The following is a 17,565-nucleotide window of genomic DNA, read 5'->3' as shown; positions in this document are numbered from 1 at the left end:
CTATGGTGGCCTACATAAATAGTTTTATATTTTAATAAAATTATGGGCAAGTGATAAAAAAATGCTTATCTGCTCAAACTACAAAAAAAAAATAAATGAAAAGACATCTCAAGCAGAAAATATAAAACAAACAATTAATACATTGTTACGAACAGTGAAATAAAATCTTAAACAGCTAAGAAAAAAAAAAAAAAAACTGCTCCTGTCATCTAGCCCCTAGTAAGGATTGGACTCACGACCCTTGATTTACAAGACCGGTGCTCTAACCACTGGGCTATGGTGGCCTGCAAAGCGGCTTTGGCGTTTCAATAAAATTAGATGTAACTGAGTGGTGGAATTTTGATTGTTCTTCTGCATTTGCTATAGAATAAAGAGAAATCTTGAACGGTTCAGCCAAAAGAAGTACCTTCTGTCATTCAGCCACCAGTGAGGATTGAACTCACGACCCCTGGTTTACAAGACCAGTGCTCTATCCACTGAGCTATGATGGCTCATAGATGCGGGAAATAAATAGAATTTTTACATTATGTTATGCAAAGAGAGGAAGAAAAATTTTAACAAACGAGAACTAGTAGCCACCAGTGAGGATTGAACTCACGACCCCTGGTTTACGAGACCAGTGCTCTATCCACTGAGCTATGATGGCTCATAGATGCGGGAAATAAATAGGATTTTTACATTATGTTATGCAAAGAGAGGAAAAAAAATTTTAACAAACGAGAACTAGTAGCCACCAGAGAGGATTGAAATCACGACCCCTGGTTTACGAGACCAGTGCTCTATCCACTGAGCTATGATGGCTCATAGATGCGGGAAATAAATAGGATTTTTACATGATGTTATGCAAGGAGAGGAAGAAAATTTTTAACAAACGAGAACTAGTAGCCACCAGTGAGAATTGAAATCACGACCCCTGGTTTACGAGAAAAATGCTCTATCCACTGAGCTATGATGGTTCATACATGCGGGAAATAAATAGGATTTTTACATTATGTTATGCAAAGAGAGGAAGAAAAATTTTAACAAACGAGAACTAGTAGCCACCAGTGAGGATTGAAATCACGACCCCTGGTTTACGAGACCAGTGCTCTATCCACTGAGCTATGATGGCTCATAGATGAGGGAAATAAATAGGATTTTTACATTATGTTATGCAAAGAGAGGAAGAAAAATTTTAACAAACAAGAACTAGTAGCCATCAGTGAGGATTGAAATCACGACCCCTGGTTTACGAGACCAGTGCTCTAATCACTGAGCTATGATGGCTCATAGATGCGGGAAATAAATAGGATTTTTACATTATGTTATGCAAAGAGAAGAAGAAAAATTTTAACAAACGAGAACTAGTAGCCACCAGTGAGGATTGAACTCACGACCCCTGGTTTACGAGACCAGTGCTCTATCCACTGAGCTATCATGGCTCATAGACACTTGAAATAAATAGGATTTTTACATTATTTTATGCAAAGAGAGGAAGAAAAATTTTAACAAACGAGAACTAGTAGCCACCAGTGAGGATTGAACTCACGACCCCTGGTTTACGAGACCAGTGCTCTATCCACTGAGCTATGATGGCTCATGGATGCATGAAATAAATAGGATTTTTACATTACGTTATGCAAAGAGAGGAAGAAAAATTTTAACAAACGAGAACTAGTAGCCACCAGTGAGGATTGAACTCACTACCCCTGGTTTACGAGACCAGTGCTCTATCCACTGAGCTATGATGGCTCATAGATGCGGGAAATAAATAGGATTTTTACATTATGTTATGCAAAGAGAGGAAGAAAAGTTTTAACAACCGAGAACTAGTAGCCACCAGTGAGGACTGAAATCACGACCCCTGGTTTACGAGACCAGTGCTCTATCCACTGAGCTATGATGGCTCATAGATGCGGGAAATAAATAGGATTTTTTCATTATGTTATGCAAAGAGAGGAAGAAAAATTTTAACAAACGAGAACCAGTAGCCACCAATGAGGATTGAACTCACGACCCCTGGTTTACGAGACCAGTGCTCTATCCACTGAGCTATGATGGCTCATAGATGAGGGAAATAAATAGGATTTTTACATTATGTTATGCAAAGAGAGGAAAAAAAATTTAACAAACGAGAACTAGTAGCCACCAGTGAGGATTGAACACACGACCCCTGGTTTACGAGACCAGTGCTCTATCCACTGAGCTATCATGGCTCATAGACACGGGAAATAAATAGGATTTTTACATTATGTTATGCAAAGAGAGGAAGAAAAATTTTAACAAACGAGAACTAGTAGCCACCAGTGAGGATTGAACTCACGACCCCTGGTTTACGAGACCAGTGCTCTGTCCACTGAGCTATGATGGCTCATAGATGCATGAAATAAATAGGATTTTTACATTACGTTATGCAAAGAGAGGAAGAAAAATTTTAACAAACGAGAACTAGTAGCCACCAGTGAGGAATGAACTCACGACCCCTGGTTTACGAGACCAGTGCTCTGTCCACTGAGCTATGATGGCTCATAGATGCGGGAAATAAATAGGATTTTCACATTATGTTATGCAAAGAGAGGAAGAAAAATTTTAACAAACGAGAACTAGTAGCCACCAGTGAGGACTGAAATCACGACCCCTGGTTTACGAGACCATTGCTCTATCCACTGAGCTATGATGGCTCATAGATGAGGGAAATAAATAGGATTTTTACATTACGTTATGCAAAGAGAGGAAGAAAAATTTTAACAAATGAGAACTATTAGCCACCAGTGAGGATTGAAATCACGACCCCTGGTTTACAAGACCAGTGCTCTATCCACTGAGCTATGATGGCTCATAGATGCGGGAAATAAATAGGATTTTTACATTATGTTATGCAAAGAGAGGAAAAAAAATTTAACAAACGAGAACTAGTAGCCACCAGTGAGGATTGAACACACGACCCCTGGTTTACGAGACCAGTGCTCTATCCACTGAGCTATGATGGTTCATACATGCGGGAAATAAATAGGATTTTTACATTATGTTATGCAAAGAGTGGAAGAAAAAATTTAACAAACGAGAACTAGTAGCCACCAGTGAGGATTGAAATCACGACCCCTGGTTTACGAGACCAGTGCTCTATCCACTGAGCTATGATGGCTCATAGATGAGGGAAATAAATAGGATTTTTACATTATGTTATGCAAAGAGAGGAAGAAAAATTTTAACAAACAAGAACTAGTAGCCATCAGTGAGGATTGAAATCACGACCCCTGGTTTACGAGACCAGTGCTCTAATCACTGAGCTATGATGGCTCATAGATGCGGGAAATAAATAGGATTTTTACATTATGTTATGCAAAGAGAGGAAAAAAAAATTTAACAAACGAGAACTAGTAGCCACCAGTGAGGATTGAACACACGACCCCTGGTTTACGAGACCAGTGCTCTATCCACTGAGCTATGATGGTTCATACATGCGGGAAATAAATAGGATTTTTACATTATGTTATGCAAAGAGAGGAAGAAAAATTTTAACAAACGAGAACTAGTAGCCACCAGTGAGGATTAAAATCACGACCCCTGGTTTACGAGACCAGTGCTCTATCCACTGAGCTATGATGGCTCATAGATGAGGGAAATAAATAGGATTTTTACATTATGTTATGCAAAGAGAGGAAGAAAAATTTTAACAAACAAGAACTAGTAGCCATCAGTGAGGATTGAAATCACGACCCCTGGTTTACGAGACCAGTGCTCTAATCACTGAGCTATGATGGCTCATAGATGCGGGAAATAAATAGGATTTTTACATTATGTTATGCAAAGAGAGGAAGAAAAATTTTAACAAACGAGAACTAGTAGCCACCAGTGAGGATTGAACTCACGACCCCTGGTTTACGAGACCAGTGCTCTATCCACTGAGCTATCATGGCTCATAGACACAGGAAATAAATAGGATTTTTACATTATGTTATGCAAAGAGAGGAAGAAAAATTTTAACAAACGAGAACTAGTAGCCACCAGTGAGGATTGAACTCACGACCCCTGGTTTACGAGACCAGTGCTCTATCCACTGAGCTATGATGGCTCATGGATGCATGAAATAAATAGGATTTTTACATTACGTTATGCAAAGAGAGGAAGAAAAATTTTAACAAACGAGAACTAGTAGCCACCAGTGAGGATTGAACTCACTACCCCTGGTTTACGAGACCAGTGCTCTATCCACTGAGCTATGATGGCTCATAGATGCGGGAAATAAATAGGATTTTTACATTATGTTATGCAAAGAGAGGAAGAAAAGTTTTAACAACCGAGAACTAGTAGCCACCAGTGAGGACTGAAATCACGACCCCTGGTTTACGAGACCAGTGCTCTATCCACTGAGCTATGATGGCTCATAGATGCGGGAAATAAATAGGATTTTTTCATTATGTTATGCAAAGAGAGGAAGAAAAATTTTAACAAACGAGAACCAGTAGCCAACAATGAGGATTGAACTCACGACCCCTGGTTTACGAGACCAGTGCTCTATCCGCTGAGCTATGATGGCTCATAGATGAGGGAAATAAATAGGATTTTTACATTATGTTATGCAAAGAGAGGAAAAAAAAATTTAACAAACGAGAACTAGTAGCCACCAGTGAGGATTGAACACACGACCCCTGGTTTACGAGACCAGTGCTCTATCCACTGAGCTATCATGGCTCATAGACACGGGAAATAAATAGGATTTTTACATTATGTTATGCAAAGAGAGGAAGAAAAATTTTAACAAACGAGAACTAGTAGCCACCAGTGAGGATTGAACTCACGACCCCAGGTTTATGAGACCAGTGCTCTGTCCACTGAGCTATGATGGCTCATAGATGCATGAAATAAATAGGATTTTTACATTACGTTATGCAAAGAGAGGAAGAAAAATTTTAACAAATGAGAACTATTAGCCACCAGTGAGGATTGAAATCACGACCCCTGGTTTACAAGACCAGTGCTCTATCCACTGAGCTATGATGGCTCATAGATGCGGGAAATAAATAGGATTTTTACATTATGTTATGCAAAGAGAGGAAGAAAAATTTTAACAAACGAGAACTAGTAGCCACCAGTGAGGATTGAACTCACGACCCCTGGTTTACGAGACCAGTGCTCTATCCACTGAGCTATGATGGCTCATGGATGCATGAAATAAATAGGATTTTTACATTACGTTATGCAAAGAGAGGAAGAAAAATTTTAACAAACGAGAACTAGTAGCCACCAGTGAGGATTGAACTCACTACCCCTGGTTTACGAGACCAGTGCTCTATCCACTGAGCTATGATGGCTCATAGATGCGGGAAATAAATAGGATTTTTACATTATGTTATGCAAAGAGAGGAAGAAAAGTTTTAACAACCGAGAACTAGTAGCCACCAGTGAGGACTGAAATCACGACCCCTGGTTTACGAGACCAGTGCTCTATCCACTGAGCTATGATGGCTCATAGATGCGGGAAATAAATAGGATTTTTTCATTATGTTATGCAAAGAGAGGAAGAAAAATTTTAACAAACGAGAACCAGTAGCCAACAATGAGGATTGAACTCACGACCCCTGGGTTACGAGACCAGTGCTCTATCCACTGAGCTATGATGGCTCATAGATGAGGGAAATAAATAGGATTTTTACATTATGTTATGCAAAGAGAGGAAAAAAAAATTTAACAAACGAGAACTAGTAGCCACCAGTGAGGATTGAACACACGACCCCTGGTTTACGAGACCAGTGCTCTATCCACTGAGCTATCATGGCTCATAGACACGGGAAATAAATAGGATTTTTACATTATGTTATGCAAAGAGAGGAAGAAAAATTTTAACAAACGAGAACTAGTAGCCACCAGTGAGGATTGAACTCACGACCCCAGGTTTACGAGACCAGTGCTCTGTCCACTGAGCTATGATGGCTCATAGATGCATGAAATAAATAGGATTTTTACATTACGTTATGCAAAGAGAGGAAGAAAAATTTTAACAAATGAGAACTATTAGCCACCAGTGAGGATTGAAATCACGACCCCTGGTTTACAAGACCAGTGCTCTATCCACTGAGCTATGATGGCTCATAGATGCGGGAAATAAATAGGATTTTTACATTATGTTATGCAAAGAGAGGAAGAAAAATTTTAACAAACGAGAACTAGTAGCCACCAGTGAGGATTGAACTCACGACCCCTGGTTTACGAGACCAGTACTCTAACCACTGAGCTATGGTGGTGGCCTACAACGCGACTTTGACGTTTCAATAAAATTACATGTAACTGGGTGGTGGAATTTTGTTCGCTCTGCTCCAGAATAAGAAGAAATCTTAAACGGTAAAGCAAAAATAAGTCCCTTGTGTCATTCAGCCAACCTCCAGTATTATTGAACTCACGACCACTGGTTTACGAGACCAGTGCTCTATCCACTGAGCTATGATGGCTCATAGGTACGGGAAATAAATAGGATTTTTACATTATGTTATGCAAAGAGAGGAAGAAAAATTTTAACAAATGAGAACTAGTAGCCACCATTGAGGACTGAACTCACGACCCCTGGTTAACAAGACCAGTGCTCTATCCACTGAGCTATGATGGCTCATAGATGCGGGAAATAAATAGGATTTTTACATTATGTTATGCAAAGAGAGGAAGAAAAATTTTAACAAACGAGAACTAGTAGTCACCAGTGAGGATTGAACTCACGACCCCTGGTTTACGAAACCAGTACTCTAACCACTGAGCTATGGTGGCCTACAACGCGACTTTCACGTTTCAATAAAATTACATGTAACTGGGTGGTGGAATTTTGTTCGCTCTGCTGCAGAATAAGAAGAAATCTTAAACGGTAAGGCAAAAATAAGTTCCTTGTTTCATTCAGCCAACCTCCAGTGAGGATTGAACTCACAACCACTGGTTTACGAGACCAGTGCTCTATCCACTGAGCTATGATGGTTCATACATGCGGGAAATAAATAGGATTTTTACATTATGTTATGCAAAGAGAGGAAGAAAAATTTTAACAAACGAGAACTAGTAGCCACCAGTGAGGATTGAACTCACGACCCCTGGTTTACGAGACCAGTGCTCTGTTCACTGAGCTATGATGGCTCATAGATGCATGAAATAAATAGGATTTTTACATTACGTTATGCAAAGAGAGGAAGAAAAATATTAACAAACGAGAACTAGTAGCCAGAAGTGAGGAATGAACTCACGACCCCTGGTTTACGAAACCAGTACTCTAACTTTGAGCTATGGTGGCCTACAACGCGACTTTCACGACCCCTGGTTTACGAAACCAGTACTCTAACCACTGAGCTATGGTGGCCTACAACGCGACTTTCACGTTTCAATAAAATTACATGTAACTGGGTGGTGGAATTTTGTTCGCTCTGCTCCAGAATAAGAAGAAATCTTAAACGGTAAAGCAAAAATAAGTCCCTTGTGTCATTCAGCCAACCTCCAGTAATTATTGAACTCACGACCACTGGTTTACGAGACCAGTGCTCTATCCACTGAGCTATGATGGCTCATAGATACGGGAAATAAATAGGATTTTTACATTATGTTATGCAAAGAGAGGAAGAAAAATTTTAACAAATGAGAACTAGTAGCCACCATTGAGGATTGAACTCACGACCCCTGGTTTACGAGACCAATGCTCTATCCACTGAGCTATGATGGCTCATAAATGCGGGAAATAAATAGGATTTTTTCATTATGTTATGCAAAGAGAGGAAGAAGAATTTTAACAAACGAGAACCAGTAGCCACCAATGAGGATTGAACTCACGACCCCTGGTTTACGAGACCAGTGCTCTATCCACTGAGCTATGATGGCTCATAGATGAGGGAAATAAATAGGATTTTTACATTATGTTATGCAAAGAGAGGAAAAAAAAATTTAACAAACGAGAACTAGTAGCCACCAGTGAGGATTGAACACACGACCCCTGGTTTACGAGACCAGTGCTCTATCCACTGAGCTATCATGGCTCATAGACACGGGAAATAAATAGGATTTTTACATTATGTTATGCAAAGAGAGGAAGAAAAATTTTAACAAACGAGAACTAGTAGCCACCAGTGAGGATTGAACTCACGACCCCTGGTTTACGAGACCAGTGCTCTGTTCACTGAGCTATGATGGCTCATAGATGCATGAAATAAATAGGATTTTTACATTACGTTATGCAAAGAGAGGAAGAAAAATTTTAACAAACGAGAACGAGTAGCCACCAGTGAGGAATGAACTCACGACCCCTGGTTTACGAGACCAGTGCTCTGTCCACTGAGCTATGATGGCTCATAGATGCGGGAAATAAATAGGATTTTTACATTATGTTATGCAAAGAGAGGAAGAAAAATTTTAACAAACGAGAACTAGTAGTCACCAGTGAGGATTGAACTCACGACCCCTGGTTTACGAAACCAGTACTCTAACCACTGAGCTATGATGGCTCATAGATGCGGGAAATAAATAGGATTTTTACATTATGTTATGCAAAGAGAGGAAGAAAAATTTTAACAAACGAGAACTAGTAGCCACCAGTGAGGATTGAACTCACGACCCCTGGTTTACGAGACCAGTACTCTAACCACTGAGCTATGGTGGTGGCCTACAACGCGACTTTGACGTTTCAATAAAATTACATGTAACTGGGTGGTGGAATTTCGTTCGCTCTGCTCCAGAATAAGAAGAAATCTTAAACGGTAAAGCAAAAATAAGTCCCTTGTGTCATTCAGCCAACCTCCAGTGAGGATTCAACTCACGACCACTGGTTTACGAGACCAGTGCTCTATCCACTGAGCTATGATGGTTCATACATGCGGGAAATAAATAGGATTTTTACATTATGTTATGCAAAGAGAGGAAGAAAAATTTTAACAAACGAGAACTAGTAGCCACCAGTGAGGATTGAACTCACGACCCCTGGTTTACGAGACCAGTGCTCTGTTCACTGAGCTATGATGGCTCATAGATGCATGAAATAAATAGGATTTTTACATTACGTTATGCAAAGAGAGGAAGAAAAATTTTAACAAACGAGAACTAGTAGCCACCAGTGAGGAATGAACTCACGACCCCTGGTTTACGAGACCAGTGCTCTGTCCACTGAGCTATGATGGCTCATAGATGCGGGAAATAAATAGGATTTTTACATTATGTTATGCAAATAGAGGAAGAAAAATTTTAACAAATGAGAACTGTTAGCCACCAGTGAGGATTGAAATCACGACCCCTGGTTTACAAGACCAGTGCTCTATCCACTGAGCTATGATGGCTCATAGATTCGGGAAATAAATAGGATTTTTACATTATGTTATGCAAAGAGAGGAAAAAAAAATTTAACAAACGAGAACTAGTAGCCACCAGTGAGGATTGAACACACGACCCCTGGTTTACGAGACCAGTGCTCTGTCCACTGAGCCATGATGGCTCATAGATGCGGGAAATAAATAGGATTTTTACATTATGTTATGCAAAGAGACGAAGAAAACTTTTTACGAACGAGAACTAGTAGCCACCAGTGAGGATTGAACTCACTACCCCTGGTTTACGAGACCAGTGCTCTATCCACTGAGCTATGATGGCTCATAGATGCGGGAAATAAATAGGATTTTTACATTATGTTATGCAAAGAGAGGAAGAAAAGTTTTAACAACCGAGAACTAGTAGCCACCAGTGAGGACTGAAATCACGACCCCTGGTTTACGAGACCAGTGCTCTATCCACTGAGCTATGATGGCTCATAAATGCAGGAAATAAATAGGATTTTTTCATTATGTTATGCAAAGAGAGGAAGAAGAATTTTAACAAACGAGAACCAGTAGCCACCAATGAGGATTGAACTCACGACCCCTGGTTTACGAGACCAGTGCTCTATCCACTGAGCTATGATGGCTCATAGATGAGGGAAATAAATAGGATTTTTACATTATGTTATGCAAAGAGAGGAAAAAAAAATTTAACAAACGAGAACTAGTAGCCACCAGTGAGGATTGAACACACGACCCCTGGTTTACGAGACCAGTGCTCTATCCACTGAGCTATCATGGCTCATAGACACGGGAAATAAATAGGATTTTTACATTATGTTATGCAAAGAGAGGAAGAAAAATTTTAACAAACGAGAACTAGTAGCCACCAGTGAGGATTGAACTCACGACCCCTGGTTTACGAGACCAGTGCTCTGTTCACTGAGCTATGATGGCTCATAGATGCATGAAATAAATAGGATTTTTACATTACGTTATGCAAAGAGAGGAAGAAAAATTTTAACAAACGAGAACTAGTAGCCACCAGTGAGGAATGAACTCACGACCCCTGGTTTACGAGACCAGTGCTCTGTCCACTGAGCTATGATGGCTCATAGATGCGGGAAATAAATAGGATTTTTACATTATGTTATGCAAAGAGAGGAAGAAAAATTTTAACAAATGAGAACTATTAGCCACCAGTGAGGATTGAAATCACGACCTCTGGTTTACAAGACCAGTGCTCTATCCACTAAGCTATGATGGCTCATAGATGCGGGAAATAAATAGGATTTTTACATTATGTTATGCAAAGAGAGGAAGAAAAATTTTAACAAACGAGAACTAGTAGCCACCAGTGAGGATTGAACTCACGACCCCTGGTTTACGAGACCAGTACTCTAACCACTGAGCTATGGTGGTGGCCTACAACGCGACTTTGACGTTTCAATAAAATTACATGTAACTGGGTGGTGGAATTTTGTTCGCTCTGCTGCAGAATAAGAAGAAATCTTAAACGGTAAGGCAAAAATAAGTTCCTTGTGTCATTCAGCCAACCTCCAGTGAGGATTGAACTGACGACCACTGGTTTACGAGACCAGTGCCCTATCCACTGAGCTATGATGGTTCATACATGCGGGAAATAAATAGGATTTTTACATTATGTTATGCAAAGAGAGGAAGAAAAATTTTAACAAACGAGAACTAGTAGCCACCAGTGAGGATTGAACTCACGACCCCTGGTTTACGAGACCAGTGCTCTGTTCACTGAGCTATGATGGCTCATAGATGCGGGAAATAAATAGGATTTTTACATTATGTTATGCAAAGAGAGGAAGAAAAATTTTAACAAACGAGAACTAGTAGCCACCAGTGAGGAATGAACTCACGACCCCTGGTTTACGAGACCAGTGCTCTGTCCACTGAGCTATGATGGCTCATAGATGCGGGAAATAAATAGGATTTTTACATTATGTTATGCAAAGAGAGGAAGAAAAATTTTAACAAACGAGAACTAGTAGCCACCAGTGAGGAATGAACTCACGACCCCTGGTTTACGAGACCAGTGCTCTGTCCACTGAGCTATGATGGCTCATAGATGCGGGAAATAAATAGGATTTTTACATTATGTTATGCAAAGAGAGGAAGAAAAATTTTAACAAACGAGAACTAGTAGCCACCAGTGAGGATTGAACTCACGACCCCTGGTTTACGAGACCAGTACTCTAACCACTGAGCTATGGTGGTGGCCTACAACGCGAGTTTGACGTTTCAATAAAATTACATGTAACTGGGTGGTGGAATTTTGTTCGCTCTGCTGCAGAATAAGAAGAAATCTTAAACGGTAAGGCAAAAATAAGTTCCTTGTGTCATTCAGCCAACCTCCAGTGAGGATTGAACTCACGACCACTGGTTTACGAGACCAGTGCCCTATCCACTGAGCTATGATGGTTCATACATGCGGGAAATAAATAGGATTTTTACATTATGTTATGCAAAGAGAGGAAGAAAAATTTTAACAAACGAGAACTAGTAGCCACCAGTGAGGATTGAACTCACGACCCCTGGTTTACGAGACCAGTGCTCTGTTCACTGAGCTATGATGGCTCATAGATGCGGGAAATAAATAGGATTTTTACATTACGTTATGCAAAGAGAGGAAGAAAAATTTTAACAAACGAGAACTAGTAGCCACCAGTGAGGAATGAACTCACGACCCCTGGTTTACGAGACCAGTGCTCTGTCCACTGAGCTATGATGGCTCATAGATGCGGGAAATAAATAGGATTTTTACATTATGTTATGCAAAGAGAGGAAGAAAAATTTTAACAAACGAGAACTAGTAGCCACCAGTGAGGAATGAACTCACGACCCCTGGTTTACGAGACCAGTGCTCTGTCCACTGAGCTATGATGGCTCATAGATGCGGGAAATAAATAGGATTTTTACATTATGTTATGCAAAGAGAGGAAGAAAAATTTTAACAAATGAGAACTAGTAGCCACCACTGAGGATTGAACTCACGACCCCTGGTTTACGAGACCAGTGCTCTATCCACTGAGCTATGATGGCTCATAGATGCGGGAAATAAATAGGATTTTTACATTATGTTATGCAAAGAGAGGAAGAAAAATTTTAACAAACGAGAACTAGTAGCCACCATTGAGGACTGAACTCACGACCCCTGGTTAACAAGACCAGTACTCTAACCACTGAGCTATGGTGGCTCATAGATGCGGGAAATAAATAGGATTTTTACATTATTTTATGCAAAGAGAGGAAGAAAAATTTTAACAAACGAGAACTAGTAGTCACCAGTGAGGATTGAACTCACGACCCCTGGTTTACGAAACCAGTACTCTAACCACTGAGCTATGGTGGCCTACAACGCTACTTTCACGTTTCAATAAAATTACATGTAACTGGGTGGTGGAATTTTGTTCGCTCTGCTGCAGAATAAGAAGAAATCTTAAACGGTAAGGCAAAAATAAGTTCCTTGTGTCATTCAGCCAACCTCCAGTGAGGATTGAACTCACGACCACTGGTTTACGAGAGCAGTGCTCTATCCACTGAGCTATGATGGCTCATAGATGCGGGAAATAAATAGGATCTTTACATTATGTTATGCAAAGAGAGGAAGAAAAATTTACACAAACGAGAACTAGTAGCCACCAGTGAGGACTGAAATCACGTCCACTGGTTTACGAGACCAGTGCTCTATCCACTGAGCTATGATGGCTCATAGATGAGGGAAATAAATAGGATTTTTATATTACGTTATGCAAAGAGAGGAAGAAATATTTTAACAAACGAGAACTATTAGCCACCAGTGAGGATTGAACTCACGACCCCTGGTTTACGAGACCAGTGCTCAGTCCACTGAGCTATGATGGCTCATAGATGAGGGAAATAAATAGGATTTTTACATTACGTTATGCAAAGAGAGGAAGAAAAATTTTAACAAACGAGAACTATTAGCCACCAGTGAGGATTGAACTCACGACCCCTGGTTTACGAGACCAGTGCTCTATCCACTGAGCTATGATGGTTCATAGATGCGGGAAATAAATAGGATTTTTACATTATGTTATGCAAAGAGAGGAAGAAAAATTTTAACAAACGAGAACTATTAGCCACCAGTGAGGATTGAACTCACGACCCCTGGTTTACGAGACCAGTGCTCTATCCACTGAGCTATCATGGCTCTTAGATGAGGGAAATAAATAGGATTTTTACATTATGTTATGCAAAGAGAGGAAGAAAAATTTTAACAAACAAGAACTAGTAGCCATCAGTGAGGATTGAAATCACGACCCCTGGTTTACGAGACCAGTTCTCTAATCACTGAGCTATGATGGCTCATAGATGCGGGAAATAAATAGGATTTTTACATTATGTTATGCAAAGAGAGGAAAAAAAATTTTAACAAACGAGAACTAGTAGCCACCAGTGAGGATTGAACTCACGACCCCTGGTTTACGAGACCAGTGCTCTATCCACTGAGCTATCATGGCTCATAGACACGGGAAATAAATAGGATTTTTACATTATGTTATGCAAAGAGAGGAAGAAAAATTTTAACAAACGAGAACTAGTAGCCACCAGTGAGGATTGAACTCACGACCCCTGGTTTACGACACCAGTGCTCTATCCACTGAGCTATGATGGCTCATAGATGCAGGAAATAAATAGGATTTTTACATTATGTTATGCAAAGAGAGGAAGAAAAGTTTTAACAACCGAGAACTAGTAGCCACCAGTGAGGACTGAAATCACGACCCCTGGTTTACGAGACCAGTGCTCTATCCACTGAGCTATGATGGCTCATAGATGCGGGAAATAAATAGGATTTTTTCATTATGTTATGCAAAGAGAGGAAGAAAAATTTTAACAAACGAGAACCAGTAGCCACCAGTGAGGATTGAACTCACGACCCCTGGTTTACGAGACCAGTGCTCTATCCACTGAGCTATGATGGCTCATCGATGCGGGAAATAAATAGGATTTTTACATTATGTTATGCAAAGAGAGGAAGAAAAATTTTAACAAACGAGAACTAGTAGCCACCAGTGAGGATTGAAATCACGACCCCTGGTTTACGAGACCAGTGCTCTGTCCACTGAGCTATGATGGCTCATAGATGCATGAAATAAATAGGATTTTTACATTACGTTATGCAAAGAGAGGAAGAAAAATTTTAACAAACGAGAACTAGTAGCCACCAGTGAGGATTGAACTCACGACCCCTGGTTTACGAGACCAGTGCTCTGTCCACTGAGCTATGATGGCTCATAGATGCGGGAAATAAATAGGATTTTTACATTATGTTATGCAAAGAGAGGAAGAAAAATTTTAACAACTAGAACTAGTAGCCACCAGTGAGGATTGAACTCACGACCCCTGGTTTACGAGACCAGTGCTCTATCCACTGAGCTATGATGGCTCATAGATGCGGGAAATAAATAGGATTTTTACATTATGTTATGCAAAGAGAGGAAGAAAAATTTTAAGAAACGAGAACTAGTAGCCACCAGTGAGGATTGAACTCACGACCCCTGGTTTACGAGACCAGTGCTCTGTCCACTGAGCTATGATGGCTCATAGATGCGGGAAATAAATAGGATTTTTACATTATGTTATGCAAAGAGAGGAAGAAAAATTTTAACAAACGAGAACTAGTAGTCACCAGTGAGGATTGAACTCACGACCCCTGGTTTACGAAACCAGTACTCTAACCACTGAGCTATGGTGGCCTACAACGCGACTTTCACGTTTCAATAAAATTACATGTAATTGGGTGGTGGAATTCTGTTCGCTCAGCTGCAGAATAAGAAGAAATCGTAAACGGTAAAGCAAAAATAAGTTCCTTGTGTCATTCAGCCAACCTCCAGTGAGGATTGAACTCACGACCACTGGTTTACGAGAGCGGTGCTCTAACCATTGAGCTATGTTGACCCGCAAATGGGTTTTGACTTTCCAATAAAATTACATGTAACTGAGTGGTGGAATTTTGTTTGCTCTGCTGCATTTGCTGTAGTATAAGGAGAAATAATAAGCGTTAAAGAAAAAAATAAGCCTCTCATGTCATCCATCCACCGGTGAGGATTTAATTCACTACCCCTGGTTTACAAGACCGGTGCTCTGAGCTATGGTGGCCTGCAACTCGATTTTGACGTTTCAATAAAATTAGATGTAACTGAGTGGTGGAAGTTTGTTTGTTCAGATGCATTTACTGTAGAATAAGGAGAAATCATAAGCGGTTAAGCAACAACAACAAAGAAAAACCCGTCCTCATGTCATCAAGCCACCAGAGAGGACTGAACTTACGACCCCTGGTTTACAAGACACGTGCTCTAACCACTGAGCTATATTGGACAATGACCCGGCGGTAACATTTTAGTAAATTTACATGTAAAATTACTGAGTGGTGGAATGTTGTTTGCTCTGCTGCATTTACTGTAGAATAAGGAAAAATCTTAAGCAGTTAAGCAAAATATATATATAAATAAAACTCCTCATGTGATCTAGCCACCAGTGAGTATTGAACTCACGCCATCTTGTTCACAAGAACAGTGCTCTGGTTCACAAGACCAGTGCTAGTGTTACAGGCCACTCAGCTACGTGGGCCTGTAACGCGACTTTGACGTTTGAATAAAATTACATATAACTGAGTACTGTATATTTTGGCGCTTATTGTATACCATAGATTGATTTCACTATCTATATAACAAACTCAAGAAGAGAAACTATTTTGAAGAATCACATATGTAATATATAAGATTTTTTTTTGTATGTCTTTGTTTTGTTATTAAATATACTCGACACAGTGAAAAAAACTTCAGATGCATCTTTAATCAAAATAAATCTCTGCGTGTTTCATCTTTTGAATATCTTAGAAACTTATTACCTTTTGTGTTTTGAGTTTAACTTCGCAGAGAGAAACTGAAGCAAACATTTTGGGTGTCTTTTCTTTAGTCTGTTGAACTCAAATTAAGAACAAACATATGAATTTGGTGTGAAGATCATAATCCAAATTTCATTTCTCTAGATTGTTGCAAGTCTAACTTCATATGCTCATACTCAATCTTAGATCAATGACTAGATATAGTAATAAAGACTTGAAAGTTGCTAAAAGTCTAATTTTCATAGAAGCAACTGCTAAATTTCATCCATCTAGCTCTTTACATATTCGATTATCCGGTTCACATGCACACGAAAGAATATACTAATATACTTGTTATAGATTAATTTCCCATCAAATTTGATATAAACTTACAGTTTTAATAAAAATACTACTCTTGACTTCTATGTTGAAATGATTTCTTTTTAAGTTAGTGCTACACCTCAACTAATATTAACGATCATTCTTGTTCGTTTTCGTTAATTGGTTGCAAATATTTGTTATTTATTTGAATTTATTATTCAAATTACTATTTGAATTACTACAAATTATTGTTGGAATTACTTACTTATTTTGAAAAAAAAATTCTTTGAAACTCATCTAATAGATATTAAAAATAAATTTTTCTATGAACATTTTATAACAGCAAATATATTATTTAAAATAAGATAATTTCTTAACTAACTACCATTTCTCAAATGTTTTAGATTAATGAGCCAATACTTTGCTAGGAAGGCATAAAATTTGATTAAAATGTTTCTTTATCTGCTAATACTTTTAATCGAATTTTTTGAATAAATTTTGAACCATATATTGGAAAATAGTTATTTATTAATAGAAACACATTCAGTTTGCATTAATTTAAGAAAAGCAATTTGTAAATTGAAGGAAATTAATAAATATTATTTTAGAGTAATAATCAAATAGTATAATTATGCATTAACTACTAATTTGATTTAAATTTATGGAGATAGAATTTCACTCACTATTAATTGCCCTAAACTTTCTGAAATTTTAAATTTTTGGAATTTTATTAAATATCAACTAAGAAATTAGGTTAATGGTATGAATACTTTATAATATTTTTTGAAAGCGAAAGAAACTTCTTAATCATTTTGGCTAACTTTCTCGAGAAATCTAACGACAGAAATATCCATAGGAACTATATATATAAATCTAATTCTTTTGTATATTATTTTTACAAGTGATATATATTATAAATTATTTGAAATCCCGCCATATTGCTTTTGACAAAAAATAATAATTTAAATTTAAAAAATATTTATAATTGTTATCAGTGAGGGTAATTAAGAACGTATATTGTGCACTTCGTGACTTTTTTAAATATTAAATGATCGTGTGAGAATAAAAATAAGTCTATAATTATTTTAATGCATAAATATATTATAAAGGGTTTTT

The 17,565-nt window shown here is 38.7% G+C and overlaps 86 non-coding genes across 86 annotated transcripts; all 86 read right to left on the bottom strand.

Annotated features, from left to right (window-relative positions):
* Positions 1-418: 418 nt before the first annotated feature.
* On the bottom strand, positions 419-491 carry Trnat-ugu (transfer RNA threonine (anticodon UGU)). The gene has a single exon. It is a non-coding gene; the product is annotated as a tRNA-Thr (tRNA).
* Positions 492-573: 82 nt separating this feature from the next.
* Positions 574-646, bottom strand: Trnat-cgu (transfer RNA threonine (anticodon CGU)). The gene has a single exon. It is a non-coding gene; the product is annotated as a tRNA-Thr (tRNA).
* Positions 647-728: 82 nt separating this feature from the next.
* Trnat-cgu (transfer RNA threonine (anticodon CGU)) lies at positions 729-801 on the bottom strand. Its single transcript has one exon. It is a non-coding gene; the product is annotated as a tRNA-Thr (tRNA).
* A 237-nt stretch (positions 802-1,038) lies between these two features.
* On the bottom strand, positions 1,039-1,111 carry Trnat-cgu (transfer RNA threonine (anticodon CGU)). The gene has a single exon. It is a non-coding gene; the product is annotated as a tRNA-Thr (tRNA).
* Positions 1,112-1,193: 82 nt separating this feature from the next.
* Positions 1,194-1,266, bottom strand: Trnat-cgu (transfer RNA threonine (anticodon CGU)). Its single transcript has one exon. It is a non-coding gene; the product is annotated as a tRNA-Thr (tRNA).
* An 82-nt stretch (positions 1,267-1,348) lies between these two features.
* Trnat-cgu (transfer RNA threonine (anticodon CGU)) lies at positions 1,349-1,421 on the bottom strand. Its single transcript has one exon. It is a non-coding gene; the product is annotated as a tRNA-Thr (tRNA).
* An 82-nt stretch (positions 1,422-1,503) lies between these two features.
* On the bottom strand, positions 1,504-1,576 carry Trnat-cgu (transfer RNA threonine (anticodon CGU)). Its single transcript has one exon. It is a non-coding gene; the product is annotated as a tRNA-Thr (tRNA).
* An 82-nt stretch (positions 1,577-1,658) lies between these two features.
* Trnat-cgu (transfer RNA threonine (anticodon CGU)) lies at positions 1,659-1,731 on the bottom strand. The gene has a single exon. It is a non-coding gene; the product is annotated as a tRNA-Thr (tRNA).
* Positions 1,732-1,813: 82 nt separating this feature from the next.
* Trnat-cgu (transfer RNA threonine (anticodon CGU)) lies at positions 1,814-1,886 on the bottom strand. The gene has a single exon. It is a non-coding gene; the product is annotated as a tRNA-Thr (tRNA).
* An 82-nt stretch (positions 1,887-1,968) lies between these two features.
* Positions 1,969-2,041, bottom strand: Trnat-cgu (transfer RNA threonine (anticodon CGU)). The gene has a single exon. It is a non-coding gene; the product is annotated as a tRNA-Thr (tRNA).
* Positions 2,042-2,122: 81 nt separating this feature from the next.
* On the bottom strand, positions 2,123-2,195 carry Trnat-cgu (transfer RNA threonine (anticodon CGU)). Its single transcript has one exon. It is a non-coding gene; the product is annotated as a tRNA-Thr (tRNA).
* Positions 2,196-2,277: 82 nt separating this feature from the next.
* Trnat-cgu (transfer RNA threonine (anticodon CGU)) lies at positions 2,278-2,350 on the bottom strand. The gene has a single exon. It is a non-coding gene; the product is annotated as a tRNA-Thr (tRNA).
* An 82-nt stretch (positions 2,351-2,432) lies between these two features.
* On the bottom strand, positions 2,433-2,505 carry Trnat-cgu (transfer RNA threonine (anticodon CGU)). The gene has a single exon. It is a non-coding gene; the product is annotated as a tRNA-Thr (tRNA).
* Positions 2,506-2,587: 82 nt separating this feature from the next.
* Trnat-cgu (transfer RNA threonine (anticodon CGU)) lies at positions 2,588-2,660 on the bottom strand. Its single transcript has one exon. It is a non-coding gene; the product is annotated as a tRNA-Thr (tRNA).
* Positions 2,661-2,742: 82 nt separating this feature from the next.
* On the bottom strand, positions 2,743-2,815 carry Trnat-ugu (transfer RNA threonine (anticodon UGU)). Its single transcript has one exon. It is a non-coding gene; the product is annotated as a tRNA-Thr (tRNA).
* An 81-nt stretch (positions 2,816-2,896) lies between these two features.
* Positions 2,897-2,969, bottom strand: Trnat-cgu (transfer RNA threonine (anticodon CGU)). The gene has a single exon. It is a non-coding gene; the product is annotated as a tRNA-Thr (tRNA).
* An 82-nt stretch (positions 2,970-3,051) lies between these two features.
* On the bottom strand, positions 3,052-3,124 carry Trnat-cgu (transfer RNA threonine (anticodon CGU)). Its single transcript has one exon. It is a non-coding gene; the product is annotated as a tRNA-Thr (tRNA).
* Positions 3,125-3,206: 82 nt separating this feature from the next.
* Trnat-cgu (transfer RNA threonine (anticodon CGU)) lies at positions 3,207-3,279 on the bottom strand. Its single transcript has one exon. It is a non-coding gene; the product is annotated as a tRNA-Thr (tRNA).
* An 82-nt stretch (positions 3,280-3,361) lies between these two features.
* Positions 3,362-3,434, bottom strand: Trnat-cgu (transfer RNA threonine (anticodon CGU)). The gene has a single exon. It is a non-coding gene; the product is annotated as a tRNA-Thr (tRNA).
* Positions 3,435-3,516: 82 nt separating this feature from the next.
* Trnat-cgu (transfer RNA threonine (anticodon CGU)) lies at positions 3,517-3,589 on the bottom strand. Its single transcript has one exon. It is a non-coding gene; the product is annotated as a tRNA-Thr (tRNA).
* An 82-nt stretch (positions 3,590-3,671) lies between these two features.
* On the bottom strand, positions 3,672-3,744 carry Trnat-cgu (transfer RNA threonine (anticodon CGU)). Its single transcript has one exon. It is a non-coding gene; the product is annotated as a tRNA-Thr (tRNA).
* Positions 3,745-3,826: 82 nt separating this feature from the next.
* Positions 3,827-3,899, bottom strand: Trnat-cgu (transfer RNA threonine (anticodon CGU)). Its single transcript has one exon. It is a non-coding gene; the product is annotated as a tRNA-Thr (tRNA).
* An 82-nt stretch (positions 3,900-3,981) lies between these two features.
* On the bottom strand, positions 3,982-4,054 carry Trnat-cgu (transfer RNA threonine (anticodon CGU)). The gene has a single exon. It is a non-coding gene; the product is annotated as a tRNA-Thr (tRNA).
* Positions 4,055-4,136: 82 nt separating this feature from the next.
* Trnat-cgu (transfer RNA threonine (anticodon CGU)) lies at positions 4,137-4,209 on the bottom strand. The gene has a single exon. It is a non-coding gene; the product is annotated as a tRNA-Thr (tRNA).
* Positions 4,210-4,291: 82 nt separating this feature from the next.
* Positions 4,292-4,364, bottom strand: Trnat-cgu (transfer RNA threonine (anticodon CGU)). Its single transcript has one exon. It is a non-coding gene; the product is annotated as a tRNA-Thr (tRNA).
* An 82-nt stretch (positions 4,365-4,446) lies between these two features.
* Trnat-cgu (transfer RNA threonine (anticodon CGU)) lies at positions 4,447-4,519 on the bottom strand. The gene has a single exon. It is a non-coding gene; the product is annotated as a tRNA-Thr (tRNA).
* Positions 4,520-4,601: 82 nt separating this feature from the next.
* On the bottom strand, positions 4,602-4,674 carry Trnat-cgu (transfer RNA threonine (anticodon CGU)). Its single transcript has one exon. It is a non-coding gene; the product is annotated as a tRNA-Thr (tRNA).
* An 82-nt stretch (positions 4,675-4,756) lies between these two features.
* On the bottom strand, positions 4,757-4,829 carry Trnam-cau (transfer RNA methionine (anticodon CAU)). Its single transcript has one exon. It is a non-coding gene; the product is annotated as a tRNA-Met (tRNA).
* An 82-nt stretch (positions 4,830-4,911) lies between these two features.
* Trnat-ugu (transfer RNA threonine (anticodon UGU)) lies at positions 4,912-4,984 on the bottom strand. The gene has a single exon. It is a non-coding gene; the product is annotated as a tRNA-Thr (tRNA).
* An 82-nt stretch (positions 4,985-5,066) lies between these two features.
* Trnat-cgu (transfer RNA threonine (anticodon CGU)) lies at positions 5,067-5,139 on the bottom strand. Its single transcript has one exon. It is a non-coding gene; the product is annotated as a tRNA-Thr (tRNA).
* An 82-nt stretch (positions 5,140-5,221) lies between these two features.
* On the bottom strand, positions 5,222-5,294 carry Trnat-cgu (transfer RNA threonine (anticodon CGU)). Its single transcript has one exon. It is a non-coding gene; the product is annotated as a tRNA-Thr (tRNA).
* Positions 5,295-5,376: 82 nt separating this feature from the next.
* Positions 5,377-5,449, bottom strand: Trnat-cgu (transfer RNA threonine (anticodon CGU)). Its single transcript has one exon. It is a non-coding gene; the product is annotated as a tRNA-Thr (tRNA).
* An 82-nt stretch (positions 5,450-5,531) lies between these two features.
* On the bottom strand, positions 5,532-5,604 carry Trnat-cgu (transfer RNA threonine (anticodon CGU)). The gene has a single exon. It is a non-coding gene; the product is annotated as a tRNA-Thr (tRNA).
* Positions 5,605-5,686: 82 nt separating this feature from the next.
* On the bottom strand, positions 5,687-5,759 carry Trnat-cgu (transfer RNA threonine (anticodon CGU)). Its single transcript has one exon. It is a non-coding gene; the product is annotated as a tRNA-Thr (tRNA).
* An 82-nt stretch (positions 5,760-5,841) lies between these two features.
* Trnat-cgu (transfer RNA threonine (anticodon CGU)) lies at positions 5,842-5,914 on the bottom strand. The gene has a single exon. It is a non-coding gene; the product is annotated as a tRNA-Thr (tRNA).
* Positions 5,915-5,996: 82 nt separating this feature from the next.
* On the bottom strand, positions 5,997-6,069 carry Trnat-ugu (transfer RNA threonine (anticodon UGU)). Its single transcript has one exon. It is a non-coding gene; the product is annotated as a tRNA-Thr (tRNA).
* An 82-nt stretch (positions 6,070-6,151) lies between these two features.
* On the bottom strand, positions 6,152-6,224 carry Trnat-cgu (transfer RNA threonine (anticodon CGU)). Its single transcript has one exon. It is a non-coding gene; the product is annotated as a tRNA-Thr (tRNA).
* Positions 6,225-6,665: 441 nt separating this feature from the next.
* Positions 6,666-6,738, bottom strand: Trnat-cgu (transfer RNA threonine (anticodon CGU)). Its single transcript has one exon. It is a non-coding gene; the product is annotated as a tRNA-Thr (tRNA).
* Positions 6,739-6,867: 129 nt separating this feature from the next.
* Trnat-cgu (transfer RNA threonine (anticodon CGU)) lies at positions 6,868-6,940 on the bottom strand. The gene has a single exon. It is a non-coding gene; the product is annotated as a tRNA-Thr (tRNA).
* An 82-nt stretch (positions 6,941-7,022) lies between these two features.
* Trnat-cgu (transfer RNA threonine (anticodon CGU)) lies at positions 7,023-7,095 on the bottom strand. Its single transcript has one exon. It is a non-coding gene; the product is annotated as a tRNA-Thr (tRNA).
* A 504-nt stretch (positions 7,096-7,599) lies between these two features.
* Positions 7,600-7,672, bottom strand: Trnat-cgu (transfer RNA threonine (anticodon CGU)). The gene has a single exon. It is a non-coding gene; the product is annotated as a tRNA-Thr (tRNA).
* An 82-nt stretch (positions 7,673-7,754) lies between these two features.
* On the bottom strand, positions 7,755-7,827 carry Trnat-cgu (transfer RNA threonine (anticodon CGU)). The gene has a single exon. It is a non-coding gene; the product is annotated as a tRNA-Thr (tRNA).
* Positions 7,828-7,909: 82 nt separating this feature from the next.
* Positions 7,910-7,982, bottom strand: Trnat-cgu (transfer RNA threonine (anticodon CGU)). Its single transcript has one exon. It is a non-coding gene; the product is annotated as a tRNA-Thr (tRNA).
* Positions 7,983-8,064: 82 nt separating this feature from the next.
* Positions 8,065-8,137, bottom strand: Trnat-cgu (transfer RNA threonine (anticodon CGU)). The gene has a single exon. It is a non-coding gene; the product is annotated as a tRNA-Thr (tRNA).
* An 82-nt stretch (positions 8,138-8,219) lies between these two features.
* Positions 8,220-8,292, bottom strand: Trnat-cgu (transfer RNA threonine (anticodon CGU)). Its single transcript has one exon. It is a non-coding gene; the product is annotated as a tRNA-Thr (tRNA).
* Positions 8,293-8,374: 82 nt separating this feature from the next.
* On the bottom strand, positions 8,375-8,447 carry Trnat-cgu (transfer RNA threonine (anticodon CGU)). Its single transcript has one exon. It is a non-coding gene; the product is annotated as a tRNA-Thr (tRNA).
* Positions 8,448-8,529: 82 nt separating this feature from the next.
* Positions 8,530-8,602, bottom strand: Trnat-cgu (transfer RNA threonine (anticodon CGU)). The gene has a single exon. It is a non-coding gene; the product is annotated as a tRNA-Thr (tRNA).
* A 132-nt stretch (positions 8,603-8,734) lies between these two features.
* Positions 8,735-8,807, bottom strand: Trnat-cgu (transfer RNA threonine (anticodon CGU)). The gene has a single exon. It is a non-coding gene; the product is annotated as a tRNA-Thr (tRNA).
* Positions 8,808-8,889: 82 nt separating this feature from the next.
* On the bottom strand, positions 8,890-8,962 carry Trnat-cgu (transfer RNA threonine (anticodon CGU)). The gene has a single exon. It is a non-coding gene; the product is annotated as a tRNA-Thr (tRNA).
* An 82-nt stretch (positions 8,963-9,044) lies between these two features.
* Positions 9,045-9,117, bottom strand: Trnat-cgu (transfer RNA threonine (anticodon CGU)). The gene has a single exon. It is a non-coding gene; the product is annotated as a tRNA-Thr (tRNA).
* An 82-nt stretch (positions 9,118-9,199) lies between these two features.
* On the bottom strand, positions 9,200-9,272 carry Trnat-ugu (transfer RNA threonine (anticodon UGU)). The gene has a single exon. It is a non-coding gene; the product is annotated as a tRNA-Thr (tRNA).
* An 82-nt stretch (positions 9,273-9,354) lies between these two features.
* Trnat-cgu (transfer RNA threonine (anticodon CGU)) lies at positions 9,355-9,427 on the bottom strand. The gene has a single exon. It is a non-coding gene; the product is annotated as a tRNA-Thr (tRNA).
* Positions 9,428-9,509: 82 nt separating this feature from the next.
* Positions 9,510-9,582, bottom strand: Trnat-cgu (transfer RNA threonine (anticodon CGU)). The gene has a single exon. It is a non-coding gene; the product is annotated as a tRNA-Thr (tRNA).
* An 82-nt stretch (positions 9,583-9,664) lies between these two features.
* On the bottom strand, positions 9,665-9,737 carry Trnat-cgu (transfer RNA threonine (anticodon CGU)). Its single transcript has one exon. It is a non-coding gene; the product is annotated as a tRNA-Thr (tRNA).
* An 82-nt stretch (positions 9,738-9,819) lies between these two features.
* Trnat-cgu (transfer RNA threonine (anticodon CGU)) lies at positions 9,820-9,892 on the bottom strand. The gene has a single exon. It is a non-coding gene; the product is annotated as a tRNA-Thr (tRNA).
* Positions 9,893-9,974: 82 nt separating this feature from the next.
* Trnat-cgu (transfer RNA threonine (anticodon CGU)) lies at positions 9,975-10,047 on the bottom strand. The gene has a single exon. It is a non-coding gene; the product is annotated as a tRNA-Thr (tRNA).
* An 82-nt stretch (positions 10,048-10,129) lies between these two features.
* Trnat-cgu (transfer RNA threonine (anticodon CGU)) lies at positions 10,130-10,202 on the bottom strand. Its single transcript has one exon. It is a non-coding gene; the product is annotated as a tRNA-Thr (tRNA).
* An 82-nt stretch (positions 10,203-10,284) lies between these two features.
* Trnat-cgu (transfer RNA threonine (anticodon CGU)) lies at positions 10,285-10,357 on the bottom strand. Its single transcript has one exon. It is a non-coding gene; the product is annotated as a tRNA-Thr (tRNA).
* An 82-nt stretch (positions 10,358-10,439) lies between these two features.
* On the bottom strand, positions 10,440-10,512 carry Trnat-ugu (transfer RNA threonine (anticodon UGU)). Its single transcript has one exon. It is a non-coding gene; the product is annotated as a tRNA-Thr (tRNA).
* An 82-nt stretch (positions 10,513-10,594) lies between these two features.
* Trnat-cgu (transfer RNA threonine (anticodon CGU)) lies at positions 10,595-10,667 on the bottom strand. Its single transcript has one exon. It is a non-coding gene; the product is annotated as a tRNA-Thr (tRNA).
* Positions 10,668-10,954: 287 nt separating this feature from the next.
* Positions 10,955-11,027, bottom strand: Trnat-cgu (transfer RNA threonine (anticodon CGU)). Its single transcript has one exon. It is a non-coding gene; the product is annotated as a tRNA-Thr (tRNA).
* An 82-nt stretch (positions 11,028-11,109) lies between these two features.
* Trnat-cgu (transfer RNA threonine (anticodon CGU)) lies at positions 11,110-11,182 on the bottom strand. The gene has a single exon. It is a non-coding gene; the product is annotated as a tRNA-Thr (tRNA).
* An 82-nt stretch (positions 11,183-11,264) lies between these two features.
* Trnat-cgu (transfer RNA threonine (anticodon CGU)) lies at positions 11,265-11,337 on the bottom strand. The gene has a single exon. It is a non-coding gene; the product is annotated as a tRNA-Thr (tRNA).
* Positions 11,338-11,419: 82 nt separating this feature from the next.
* Trnat-cgu (transfer RNA threonine (anticodon CGU)) lies at positions 11,420-11,492 on the bottom strand. The gene has a single exon. It is a non-coding gene; the product is annotated as a tRNA-Thr (tRNA).
* Positions 11,493-11,624: 132 nt separating this feature from the next.
* Positions 11,625-11,697, bottom strand: Trnat-cgu (transfer RNA threonine (anticodon CGU)). Its single transcript has one exon. It is a non-coding gene; the product is annotated as a tRNA-Thr (tRNA).
* Positions 11,698-11,779: 82 nt separating this feature from the next.
* Trnat-cgu (transfer RNA threonine (anticodon CGU)) lies at positions 11,780-11,852 on the bottom strand. Its single transcript has one exon. It is a non-coding gene; the product is annotated as a tRNA-Thr (tRNA).
* Positions 11,853-11,934: 82 nt separating this feature from the next.
* Positions 11,935-12,007, bottom strand: Trnat-cgu (transfer RNA threonine (anticodon CGU)). Its single transcript has one exon. It is a non-coding gene; the product is annotated as a tRNA-Thr (tRNA).
* Positions 12,008-12,089: 82 nt separating this feature from the next.
* Positions 12,090-12,162, bottom strand: Trnat-cgu (transfer RNA threonine (anticodon CGU)). Its single transcript has one exon. It is a non-coding gene; the product is annotated as a tRNA-Thr (tRNA).
* An 82-nt stretch (positions 12,163-12,244) lies between these two features.
* Positions 12,245-12,317, bottom strand: Trnat-cgu (transfer RNA threonine (anticodon CGU)). The gene has a single exon. It is a non-coding gene; the product is annotated as a tRNA-Thr (tRNA).
* An 82-nt stretch (positions 12,318-12,399) lies between these two features.
* Trnat-ugu (transfer RNA threonine (anticodon UGU)) lies at positions 12,400-12,472 on the bottom strand. The gene has a single exon. It is a non-coding gene; the product is annotated as a tRNA-Thr (tRNA).
* An 82-nt stretch (positions 12,473-12,554) lies between these two features.
* Positions 12,555-12,627, bottom strand: Trnat-cgu (transfer RNA threonine (anticodon CGU)). The gene has a single exon. It is a non-coding gene; the product is annotated as a tRNA-Thr (tRNA).
* Positions 12,628-12,752: 125 nt separating this feature from the next.
* On the bottom strand, positions 12,753-12,829 carry Trnat-cgu (transfer RNA threonine (anticodon CGU)). The gene has a single exon. It is a non-coding gene; the product is annotated as a tRNA-Thr (tRNA).
* Positions 12,830-12,911: 82 nt separating this feature from the next.
* Trnat-cgu (transfer RNA threonine (anticodon CGU)) lies at positions 12,912-12,984 on the bottom strand. The gene has a single exon. It is a non-coding gene; the product is annotated as a tRNA-Thr (tRNA).
* An 82-nt stretch (positions 12,985-13,066) lies between these two features.
* Positions 13,067-13,139, bottom strand: Trnat-cgu (transfer RNA threonine (anticodon CGU)). Its single transcript has one exon. It is a non-coding gene; the product is annotated as a tRNA-Thr (tRNA).
* An 82-nt stretch (positions 13,140-13,221) lies between these two features.
* On the bottom strand, positions 13,222-13,294 carry Trnat-cgu (transfer RNA threonine (anticodon CGU)). Its single transcript has one exon. It is a non-coding gene; the product is annotated as a tRNA-Thr (tRNA).
* Positions 13,295-13,376: 82 nt separating this feature from the next.
* On the bottom strand, positions 13,377-13,449 carry Trnat-cgu (transfer RNA threonine (anticodon CGU)). The gene has a single exon. It is a non-coding gene; the product is annotated as a tRNA-Thr (tRNA).
* Positions 13,450-13,531: 82 nt separating this feature from the next.
* Trnat-cgu (transfer RNA threonine (anticodon CGU)) lies at positions 13,532-13,604 on the bottom strand. Its single transcript has one exon. It is a non-coding gene; the product is annotated as a tRNA-Thr (tRNA).
* An 82-nt stretch (positions 13,605-13,686) lies between these two features.
* On the bottom strand, positions 13,687-13,759 carry Trnat-cgu (transfer RNA threonine (anticodon CGU)). The gene has a single exon. It is a non-coding gene; the product is annotated as a tRNA-Thr (tRNA).
* An 82-nt stretch (positions 13,760-13,841) lies between these two features.
* On the bottom strand, positions 13,842-13,914 carry Trnat-cgu (transfer RNA threonine (anticodon CGU)). The gene has a single exon. It is a non-coding gene; the product is annotated as a tRNA-Thr (tRNA).
* Positions 13,915-13,996: 82 nt separating this feature from the next.
* Positions 13,997-14,069, bottom strand: Trnat-cgu (transfer RNA threonine (anticodon CGU)). Its single transcript has one exon. It is a non-coding gene; the product is annotated as a tRNA-Thr (tRNA).
* Positions 14,070-14,151: 82 nt separating this feature from the next.
* Trnat-cgu (transfer RNA threonine (anticodon CGU)) lies at positions 14,152-14,224 on the bottom strand. The gene has a single exon. It is a non-coding gene; the product is annotated as a tRNA-Thr (tRNA).
* Positions 14,225-14,306: 82 nt separating this feature from the next.
* On the bottom strand, positions 14,307-14,379 carry Trnat-cgu (transfer RNA threonine (anticodon CGU)). The gene has a single exon. It is a non-coding gene; the product is annotated as a tRNA-Thr (tRNA).
* An 82-nt stretch (positions 14,380-14,461) lies between these two features.
* Positions 14,462-14,534, bottom strand: Trnat-cgu (transfer RNA threonine (anticodon CGU)). Its single transcript has one exon. It is a non-coding gene; the product is annotated as a tRNA-Thr (tRNA).
* Positions 14,535-14,615: 81 nt separating this feature from the next.
* Positions 14,616-14,688, bottom strand: Trnat-cgu (transfer RNA threonine (anticodon CGU)). Its single transcript has one exon. It is a non-coding gene; the product is annotated as a tRNA-Thr (tRNA).
* An 82-nt stretch (positions 14,689-14,770) lies between these two features.
* Positions 14,771-14,843, bottom strand: Trnat-cgu (transfer RNA threonine (anticodon CGU)). The gene has a single exon. It is a non-coding gene; the product is annotated as a tRNA-Thr (tRNA).
* Positions 14,844-14,925: 82 nt separating this feature from the next.
* On the bottom strand, positions 14,926-14,998 carry Trnat-cgu (transfer RNA threonine (anticodon CGU)). Its single transcript has one exon. It is a non-coding gene; the product is annotated as a tRNA-Thr (tRNA).
* Positions 14,999-17,565: the final 2,567 nt, after the last annotated feature.

This window comes from Argiope bruennichi, chromosome 9, assembly GCF_947563725.1.
Source record: "Argiope bruennichi chromosome 9, qqArgBrue1.1, whole genome shotgun sequence".
NCBI lineage: Eukaryota > Metazoa > Arthropoda > Arachnida > Araneae > Araneidae > Argiope > Argiope bruennichi.
Note: the sequence above shows the minus strand (reverse complement) of the source record. Positions and strands in the feature narration are given on the sequence as shown.